Genomic DNA, 9978 nt, shown 5'->3' on the forward strand with positions numbered 1-9978 from the left:
ATTAGCAGTTTATCAAATTCCATAAGCATGTAATTCGTTTATCGCCAAAAGCCACAGCAGTGGCGATGAACGACACCTTGTGGTGTACCTCTGGTGACAGACTTCCGAATGGAATTCTCACTGATATTTGGGTTGATTAGATTATCCTTCTGCTGATCATTCCGTCAATCCAATTGATCAGCGTAGAGGAAAAACCTAAATTAGAGAGTGCATTATGAATTGATTAAAACTTAACGTTATTCAAGGCACCTTCTAAGTCAAGAAAGTCAGCAAACGTATAGTTTGAGTCTTTCATATTCCTCTCTATAAGACCCACGACATCATTCAGTTCGTTCCCCACTGATTTGCCTTTAATATAGGCATTTTGGGCAGGACTTATTGCTCTACTTGAAAGCCTGGTCCTGATTCCAAGGTCCAGCTGCCTTTCTTTCGTCGGAAAAATATGGCATATACTTAACATTTTCTGATAGGACTTTTTGATTCTGTCTTAGATTTGTAGGCGACTTTAAAATTTTGCTATCAGCCAGAAAGTATGCAATGACTTTAAAGTTTCTTCATTAGACTTGTAATAATCATTTTGTTTTATTTTTTATTCGAATGTCTTTTACATATTAGTTCTGTTCCTTTACGTTCAAGAATCTTCAAGTTTTACCACTTTTTACTCGAAAAGCGTTCCTTTACTTCTGACACAATACAATTCATATGAGAGCAGTTGACAAGTTTTACTACTTTTGCCGGTTTTGCCATTTTCAAAAGTAAAGGAACAGGCCAATGATTATAAAAAAGTATTTTTCATAATATCTATAAAAACAATGTTTTTATAAGTTTTTTCTTTCAAAAAATTTTGCATATTATCTGAGAATATTTTAAATAAATACTAATAAATATTATTTCAAAAACATTTATAAAAAGATAAACGTTATATTAAGCTGTGATTTTTTAAAGAAATAGTAAAAAACGAGAAAAAATGAACCAAATAAATGGAAAAACATAAAATTACAACCTTTCTTCCTTTAACTAAAATAATATTTTCTTAAAAGAAGAAGAAGTCTGATTGTGCAAGAAAGGAGATGCAATTTTTGGAAAAAAATCTACAATATATTAAATTCTTCTTAATTTTCAATTTTTTTAAATTAATTAAAACCAATATATACATCTTATATTATTAAAAAAAATTAATTAAAAACAATTATTTTGGATAAAACACACAAATAAAACAATTATGTCTTTGGTAAATATATATGTAAAATTACACACAAAAACACCCCCATTAAAGAATGATAAATAAAAAACATTCAAATAAAAAATATAAAAATCCCTCCCTCAAAAGAATGAAGAAAACTCACCACATACTTGTATCGGAATATGTTTATGAATGCAATGTAAAACTAAAAAATGATAACTAAATGGTATTGAATGGTATAAAAGAAAAACAGTCAAGAAACCACAAAAAATCTTCTTCAGTATATTGAAAACAAAGTGAAAATTCAATAAACTTGTTGCTATAAAAATAACAAAAAATAAAGGAAAACAAAAACGTGTGTTTTATTTATTGTAAAACAATCGATCAATGAGGAATTCTGAAATCAGGTTTGTATGCTTTTTCTTTTACATACATATATATTCATCCAACTACAATTCCCGACATCATGTTTTGAGATATCTTCCTACATATAAATGATGATTTTCTAAGTACAGCCATAAAGTAACCAAAAAATAAAATAAAAAACATGTGTTTTACTGTGAGGATTTTTGAAATCAGGTATGTACATATGTCCTTGCTCTAATTCTTCATTTATCCTCTACAATTTCTCTAATCTCCAGTGTGAAAATACATGTGTATTTGCAAAGCTAGAACTGCACTGATCTAATCTCATCGTATTCTACTAATGAACCAACCTCAATCATCTTAGGAATCATAATCACACACAGATCATCTTTATCTAATTGTACGTACTTCTTTCTATGCTGAATGGGAAATACATAACAATAATAATACAAAAATGTAGTGAAACGTATATATTAAAGTTGACATGAAACTAGACTTAGTTTGATTGAGGTATTTTATTTTGCCGTAGCTTCAACTGCACAATAATGGACAATTCGGATAAAAGCAAAATTCTTTAACATCGGCTTATTTCTGTTCACCATAATTTAGTGGACATAAATTATGACATCCTGTTAATAAATTAATATTTAGATTTATAACAACGTAAGTATATATGTATATAAGCAGAAAAATCAACATGATTATTTATTTATGCCTGTTTTTGTAACTAATTTTTGTTCGTTCAACTATATTCGATATAATTTAGGCATCCCTAGCTCAGCCCCCAGAAGACGTATATACCTAATTTTTCGTATACCCGTTCCATACATCGTTATGAATTCCACATTTAAAAATCAGAGCTTTACAAAATTTGACAATTCGTGTGAAGAGAATAAAAATTTTTACAAAAAACACGGGGTTAGTCATATACTTACGCGTTTATTTTAAATACAAAATAAAGCCCCTAAAATATACAACAAAATTTGGCAGTATTGTTTTTGTCGCCTGTCTTTGCTAGTGTTCTCTGTAAATTCTTTACCCCTTGTTACTAGATGGGACTGTACAAATCTTTTGTAATGTAACTATTCAATAACAGATGGCGAAGTAATACTGAAAAATAAAAATTTGATTGAACCGTTATTACACGTCCACGTTGAAGCCGAAATTTTTTGAAGTTCATGCGTAGTCCCGTTTCACACTAGAGCGATTTCATTGAATTTTTTTTTTATTAAGGCGTTCTTAGATCTATTTCCCCGCTGCAGCAATTTCTTGATATTACTCTACCATTGAACTCGATCTAGGGACGCATAATTTCATGAAATTTTTTTTAAACAAAGTCACTCTAGTCTGCACGGTTCTTACTGAAACAGGCTACTTTCTACTCGGCCAAATTTGTATAGCATAAAATAGGAGAAGAGGGTGTTATTCAGCGTCATTTTTGTTTAGTCCCGGGTCACACTACAGTAATTTCACTGAAATTTTGACACGAAATTATGCGTCTCTAGATCGAGTTCTATAGTAGAGTAAAATCATAAAAATGCTGTAGTGGGGAATTCGAGCTAAGAACGCCTAATTTCATGAAATTTTTTAATGAAATTCGTACTAGTGTGGACCGGGACTTAAAGAGAAGTGCAAGTCTTGCTAGATTTCGGAGTACGGGAACGCATATCTAAGCCCTGTTCCAGAACTAAAAAGTTTTTACACTTTTTACCACTTTTACACATTTTGCGTTCCCGTACACAAAATTTATATGAAAATCGTTTACCACTTTTACAACTTTTACGACTTTTACCACTTTATAAAGTACGGGAACAGGCCACTAGACTAAAAAGAAAAATACTGAAGGTAGTAATATTTTGCAGGTTAAAATCGAGTTGATTTCGTAAATGTAAATATAGTATAAGTAAGAAAGTAGTCGTAACGTTTTACCGATAGCAAGAGTGTTGTCATATTCTATTTAAACTTTTCATTCATAATGTTCCGTTTTAATTTTGTCGATTTTTGAGTTAGAGAATCGCACTGCTGGTCCACACTAGCGCGATTTCATTGAAAAATTTAATGATAGATCTACACCATTTTCACATGTAATTCGAAGAATTTCAGTTGTAATTTGATTATTTCATTTGAAATTCGAAACATTTCACTTGTAATTTAAGAATTTCAATTGAATTTCGAATTATTTCATTTGTAATTTGAGAATTCCATTTGAAATTCGAATTATTTCACTTGTCATTCGAATTATTTCATTTGTAATTCGAATTTTTCCATTTGTAATTTGAATTTTTCTATTTGTAAATCGAATTTTTTCATTTGGAATTTCAAATAGCAAGCGACGGTTGATTCTGTTCTGGCATTAAGCTTAAAACACATACAACGTTTGGGTAAAGTTTTGTGTCGTTTTGGCCGTTTTTACACTGTTGGGCATGATGCCGAAAAATTCAAATTCATTTGAAATATATGCCGACAAACAGATAAACGCTGGACTTTGGTATCGTCGTCGCCCTGTTGTTGTTGTTTTTTCTCGACGCCCAACGCAAAACTTTAATCAAACGTTGTATCTGTTTTCAGCTTTAAGGTGTTTGAATGTATTACAAAAACTAACAATATTACAATAACAACATGGTTTTATGGGAATTAAATGTAAATGGCAACATTTGAATACTAGGGTCTTTCCAAAATAGTTCAGAAAAATTCAAAGGAAATAAAAGAACGCTTAAAGGAACGCTTTTCGGGTAAAAAGTGGTAAAACTTGAAGATTCTTGCACGTAAAGGAACAGAACTATAAAGTGATACATTCTACACTTCATATATTTATTATGCGGCACTGAATAGAACAGATTGGAAGGCTATTTATTAAATATTGGAATATTCAGGGTAGATCCTAATATATTCTGACAATTCAGTTTATAAAAAAGTTCAAAACGTTAGGATTGTCACTTACACCTTATATTATAGCCCATTTAGATATGACTTACCCTGCGTTTACAAATGACAGGACAGTTGACTTCATGTATTGATTGTCAAAATCCCAAAACTTGCCTGTGTGACGTAGGCGTCCCGACAACTGCAAAAACAGTTGTAAAATTATTAATGAAAATCATGGATTTCCTTTTGTTTTCCGTTCACATATTTTGTTTTTGTTCATGTTCTTTTGTTTTCAACACATTTCAATTATTATCTCACTTTTTTTTACAAAAACGTCAAAAATTTGTTAACCAATCTGTCTGTGAAAAAATGATGGACAGCTGGAAGACAAACGACAAATGTATGTATGTGTTAGTAAATCAGAGTTGTATTTGAAGACAAACTGTCTGGTGTAAACGCCTAGTTAATTAGCCGGATTTACCACATTATCAGGTCTTATTAGCTAAATCCAGCCAAAATCTACCAGATTTCCCATACAAAAATAAATCCTCCTATTGACTGGATTTGTTTTAAATCTGGCATAAATCCTCGTATACAACTCTGTTTTTTGCAAGATGTTGCTAGAAAATACAAAAAGTTGCAAGCTGGCACAAGAAACAAGGTAGATGCATCGATGAATTGCTATACTAAAAATAATTTAAAAAATTAAATTTGTTTTGATGTACAAAGTTGATTTTAATCAAGCAAGACTAATATTTACGATGTGTAAACGATAAAATTATTTTTTTTTATTTATTTTAGGGGTAGTTTACACTATATGTAAATGTCATATGACATGAAATTTTCCATCGTTATATATTCGCTAATATGTGCAATATTGGAGATTTTCCTTACGTCATTTACTCTGTGCGTCCACACCAGCAAAAATGTAAAAAAATTACGTCTCCACATTGCCTGCGTGCGTAGATATGGAATGTTTTTATTTCGTGTCATATGACATTGATAGATAGTGTAAACTACCTCTTAGATGGGCAAACTGCGATAAAAAATTCTTTAGTTGCTCTTTAGTTAGCATTAGTAACATAATGTGCTAACATTTAAGGTGAGTATTAAGGTGAGTACACACTAACAGTCAAAACTGACAGTCAACGTACTTTAAGGACAATTTTCCGGCAAATAACAACTTTTATTTAGCAAAAAACGTTTGAAATACAATATTTACGATATTATTTAGAGATTATAAAAGAAATTTTTCAATTAGGCTTTGATATTCACGAAATAGACCTCGATGAATGTCAGTTTTGCTTGTCAATGTGTACTATACTTTAAACAATAAATTATTTTAATTTGCAAAAAATTCTTTTGACGTTTCAAATTCGATCAGATGGGCTGATTCATCTACCTTGGTAATTGTGCTATGAACAAAAATCAGCTGACTGCCATTTAAATCCTCCAAAATGTATATCTGGGATCAAAATGTATATAGGGAACAGAATGGAGCCCCTACTACTACTTTATTGTACCATGGGTGAGGGGTGTGAGGTAGCGCTTGCTTCCCCAAATGTCAAATTATAAAGGAATGCCAGAGTCTCTTTGCAAATCCGCCTGCGTTCTCCTTTAGGAGGCTCTGGCATTCCTTTATAATTTGACATTTGGGAAGCAAGCGACGATTGATTCTGTTCTGGCCTTAACCCCCTGTTTTTTGTAAAAAAAATTCTTCTCACACGAATTGTCAAATTTTGTAGATAGATTTACTCGCCTAAAGGCCAGAACAGAATCGATCGTCGCTTGCTTTGCTTGCTTCCCAAATGTGAAATTATAAAGGAGAACGCAGGCGGATTTGCAAAGAGGCTCTAGCATAATCTGACATTTGGGGAAGCAAGCGACGATTGATTTTGTTCTGGCCTTAAGCGCAAATGTAGAGCGGTCATTTTTATATGAGGAATTCTTTACTAAATATGGAACGCGTCTACGCAAAATAAGGTCTGTATGTCCTGGGCCACACTACACTAATTTCACTGAAATGTTCACACAAAATTATGCGTCTCTAGATCGAGTTCCATAGTAGAGTAAAATCATAAAAATGCTGTAGTGGGGAATTCGAGCTAAGTCCTTGGTCACACTAGAGTGTTTCATTAAAACAATTTCATGAAAACAAGGGTTCCTAGGTCGAGTTTCACAGTAGAGTGATATCATAAAGTTGTAGTGGGGAATTCGATCTATAAATACCTAAAAGTTTCAATGAAACCACTCTAGCGTGACCCTCGGATAAGAACGCCTAATTTCATGAAATTTTTTAATGAAAGTTGAAGGTCACACTAGAGTGGTTTCATTGAAACTTTTAGGGATTCTTAAATCAAGTTCCCCACTACAGTAATAGCACGGATACACTACAGCTTTTTGCCGGGTTAACCCACTTCATGAGGATTTATTGCTTAATCTGGTCAAATCTGACCAGATTTGCCATACAAAAATTAAATCCTCTCACGACAGGGTTTATTTTAAATCCGGCACAAATCCACCAAAAATACAGTGTTGTATTCGGTATTTTTGCAAAAAAATCCAACTCTACTCAAAAAGTACCAAAAGATGCAACTGTTTTTGCAACAGAGTTTGTCGTGTTTTACACGTTTACGATTGGTCGCATGAGATTTTATGGAGTTAATAAATCTAAAGTTATTTGAAAATCATAAAATTGTTTATTTTTTACATTAGACACTTTTTTAACAAAAAGTACGCTTGATACCATGATACAAAAATGTATCCCTGTGTGAAAAATATAACAATATGAGCAAAGAGGGGACCATATCTCATACGAGAAATTGTAAAAGTGTAAAACACGACTTTATTAGTTGTTTTGTATGTATACGTAAACAAACATCAGCTGACACTTTAAATCCTCGAAAAGCTAAGTGTAACCAGCATTGTACAATAATACAGGTAGCATTATCATGCCAGCTGATGGTAACATAATGTGTCAATTGCATTGAATTGATGTCAAATTTTGACATCTTATGTTGCCAACAATTGCCGATGCGGCTACCTGTGTATTTGTACCATGGCATTAGTAACATAATGTGCTAACATTTTCAGTATTAAACAATAAATTAATTTAATTTGCAAAAAATTCTTTTGACGTTTCAAATCCGATCAGATGGGCTGATTTATCTACCTTGGTAATTGTGCTATGAACAAAAATTAGCTGACTGCCATTTAAATCCTCCAAAATGTATATCTGGGAACAAAATGTATATAGGGAACAGAATGGAGCCCCTACTACTACTTTATTGTACCATGGGTGAGGGGTGTGAGGTAGCGCTTGCTTTGCTTGCTTCCCCAAATGTCAAATTATAAAGGAATGCCAGAATCTCTTTGCAAATCCGCCTGCGTTCTCCTTTAGGAGGCTCTGGCATTCCTTTATAATTTGACATTTGGGAAGCAAGCAAAGCAAGCGACGATTGATTCTGTTCTGGCCTTAACCCCCTGTTTTTTGTAAAAAAATTCTTCTCACACGAATTGTCAAATTTTGTAGATAGATTTACTCGCCTAAAGGCCAGAACAGAATCGATCGTCGCTTGCTTTGCTTGCTTCCCAAATGTGAAATTATAAAGGAGAACGCAGGCGGATTTGCAAAGAGGCTCTAGCATAATCTGACATTTGGGGAAGCAAGCGACGATTGATTCTGTTCTGGCCTTAAGCGCAAATGTAGAGCGGTCATTTTTATATGAGGAATTCTTTACTAAATATGGAACGCGTCTACGCAAAATAAGGTCTGTATGTCCTGGGCCACACTACACTAATTTCACTGAAATGTTCACACGAAATTATGCGTCTCTAGATCGAGTTCCATAGTAGAGTAAAATCATAAAAATGCTGTAGTGGGGAATTCGAGCTAAGTCCTTGGTCACACTAGAGTGTTTCATTAAAACAATTTCATGAAAACAAGGGTTCCTAGGTCGAGTTTCACAGTAGAGTGATATCATAAAGTTGTAGTGGGGAATTCGATCTATAAATACCTAAAAGTTTCAATGAAACCACTCTAGCGTGACCCTCGGATAAGAACGCCTAATTTCATGAAATTTTTTAATGAAAGTTGAAGGTCACACTAGAGTGGTTTCATTGAAACTTTTAGGGAATCTTAAATCAAGTTCCCCACTACAGTAATAGCACGGATACACTACAGCTTTTTGCCGGGTTAACCCACTTCATGAGGATTTATTGCTTAATCTGGTCAAATCTGACCAGATTTGCCATACAAAAATTAAATCCTCTCACGACAGGGTTTATTTTAAATCCGGCACAAATCCACCAAAAATACAGTGTTGTATTCGGTATTTTTGCAAAAAAATCCAACTCTACTCAAAAAGTACCAAAAGATGCAACTGTTTTTGCAACAGAGTTTGTCGTGTTTTACACGTTTACGATTGGTCGCATGAGATTTTATGGAGTTAATAAATCTAAAGTTATTTGAAAATCATAAAATTGTTTATTTTTTTACATTAGACACTTTTTTAACAAAAAGTACGCTTGATACCATGATACAAAAATGTATCCCTGTGTGAAAAATATAACAATATGAGCAAAGAGGGGACCATATCTCATACGAGAAATTGTAAAAGTGTAAAACACGACTTTATTAGTTATTTTGTATGTATACGTAAACAAACATCAGCTGACACTTTAAATCCTCGAAAAGCTAATAGCACGGTTACACTACAGCTTTTTGCCGGGTTAACCCACTTCATGAGGATTTATTTGCTTAATCTGCTCAAATCTGACCAGATTTGCCATACAAAAATTAAATCCTCTCATGGCTGGGTTTAAGTCTGTGTTTAGACACACAAATTTCTCGGGAAAGTAAATTGAGTTTTTGGGAGAGAGCGGAGAGGAAAGAGCTCCTCAATACTCTTTCCTACCCCCTATTGCCTAAAAACTGAATTTACTTTGCCGTGTGTCTAAACACGGACTATTTTAAATCCGCCACAAATCCACCAAAAATACAGTGTTGTATTCGGTATTTGTGCAAAAAAATGCATCTCTACTCAAAAAGTACCAAAAGTTGCAACTGTTTTTGCAACAGAGTGTGTCGTGTTTTACACGTTTACGATTGGTTGCATGAGATTTTATGGAGTTAATAAATCTAAATTTATTTGGAAATCATAAAATTATTTTTTTTTTTTCATTAGACACTTTTTTAACAAAAAGTACGATTGATACCATGATGCAAAAATCTATCCCTGTGTAAAATATACCAATATGAGCAAAGAGGGGACGATATCTCATACGAGAAATTGTAAAAGTGTAACACACGACTTTATTAGTTATTTTGTATGTATACGTAAACAAACATCAGCTGACAGTTTATATCCTCGAAAAGCTAAGTGTAACCAGCAAAGATTAACCCACTGGATCTATTAAACCCAGTGGGTTAACCTTCAATAGTGTAACCGGGGTATAAGTGTAATCAGCAAAGATTAACCCACTGGATCTATTAAACCCAGTGGGTTAACCTTCAATAGTGTAACCGGGGTATAACTTCATGATTTTACTCTAGTATGGAAATC

This window comes from Musca autumnalis, unplaced genomic scaffold (genome assembly GCF_047663935.1).
Source record: "Musca autumnalis isolate F117 unplaced genomic scaffold, ASM4766393v1 scaffold_2, whole genome shotgun sequence".
Lineage (NCBI taxonomy): Eukaryota > Metazoa > Arthropoda > Insecta > Diptera > Muscidae > Musca > Musca autumnalis.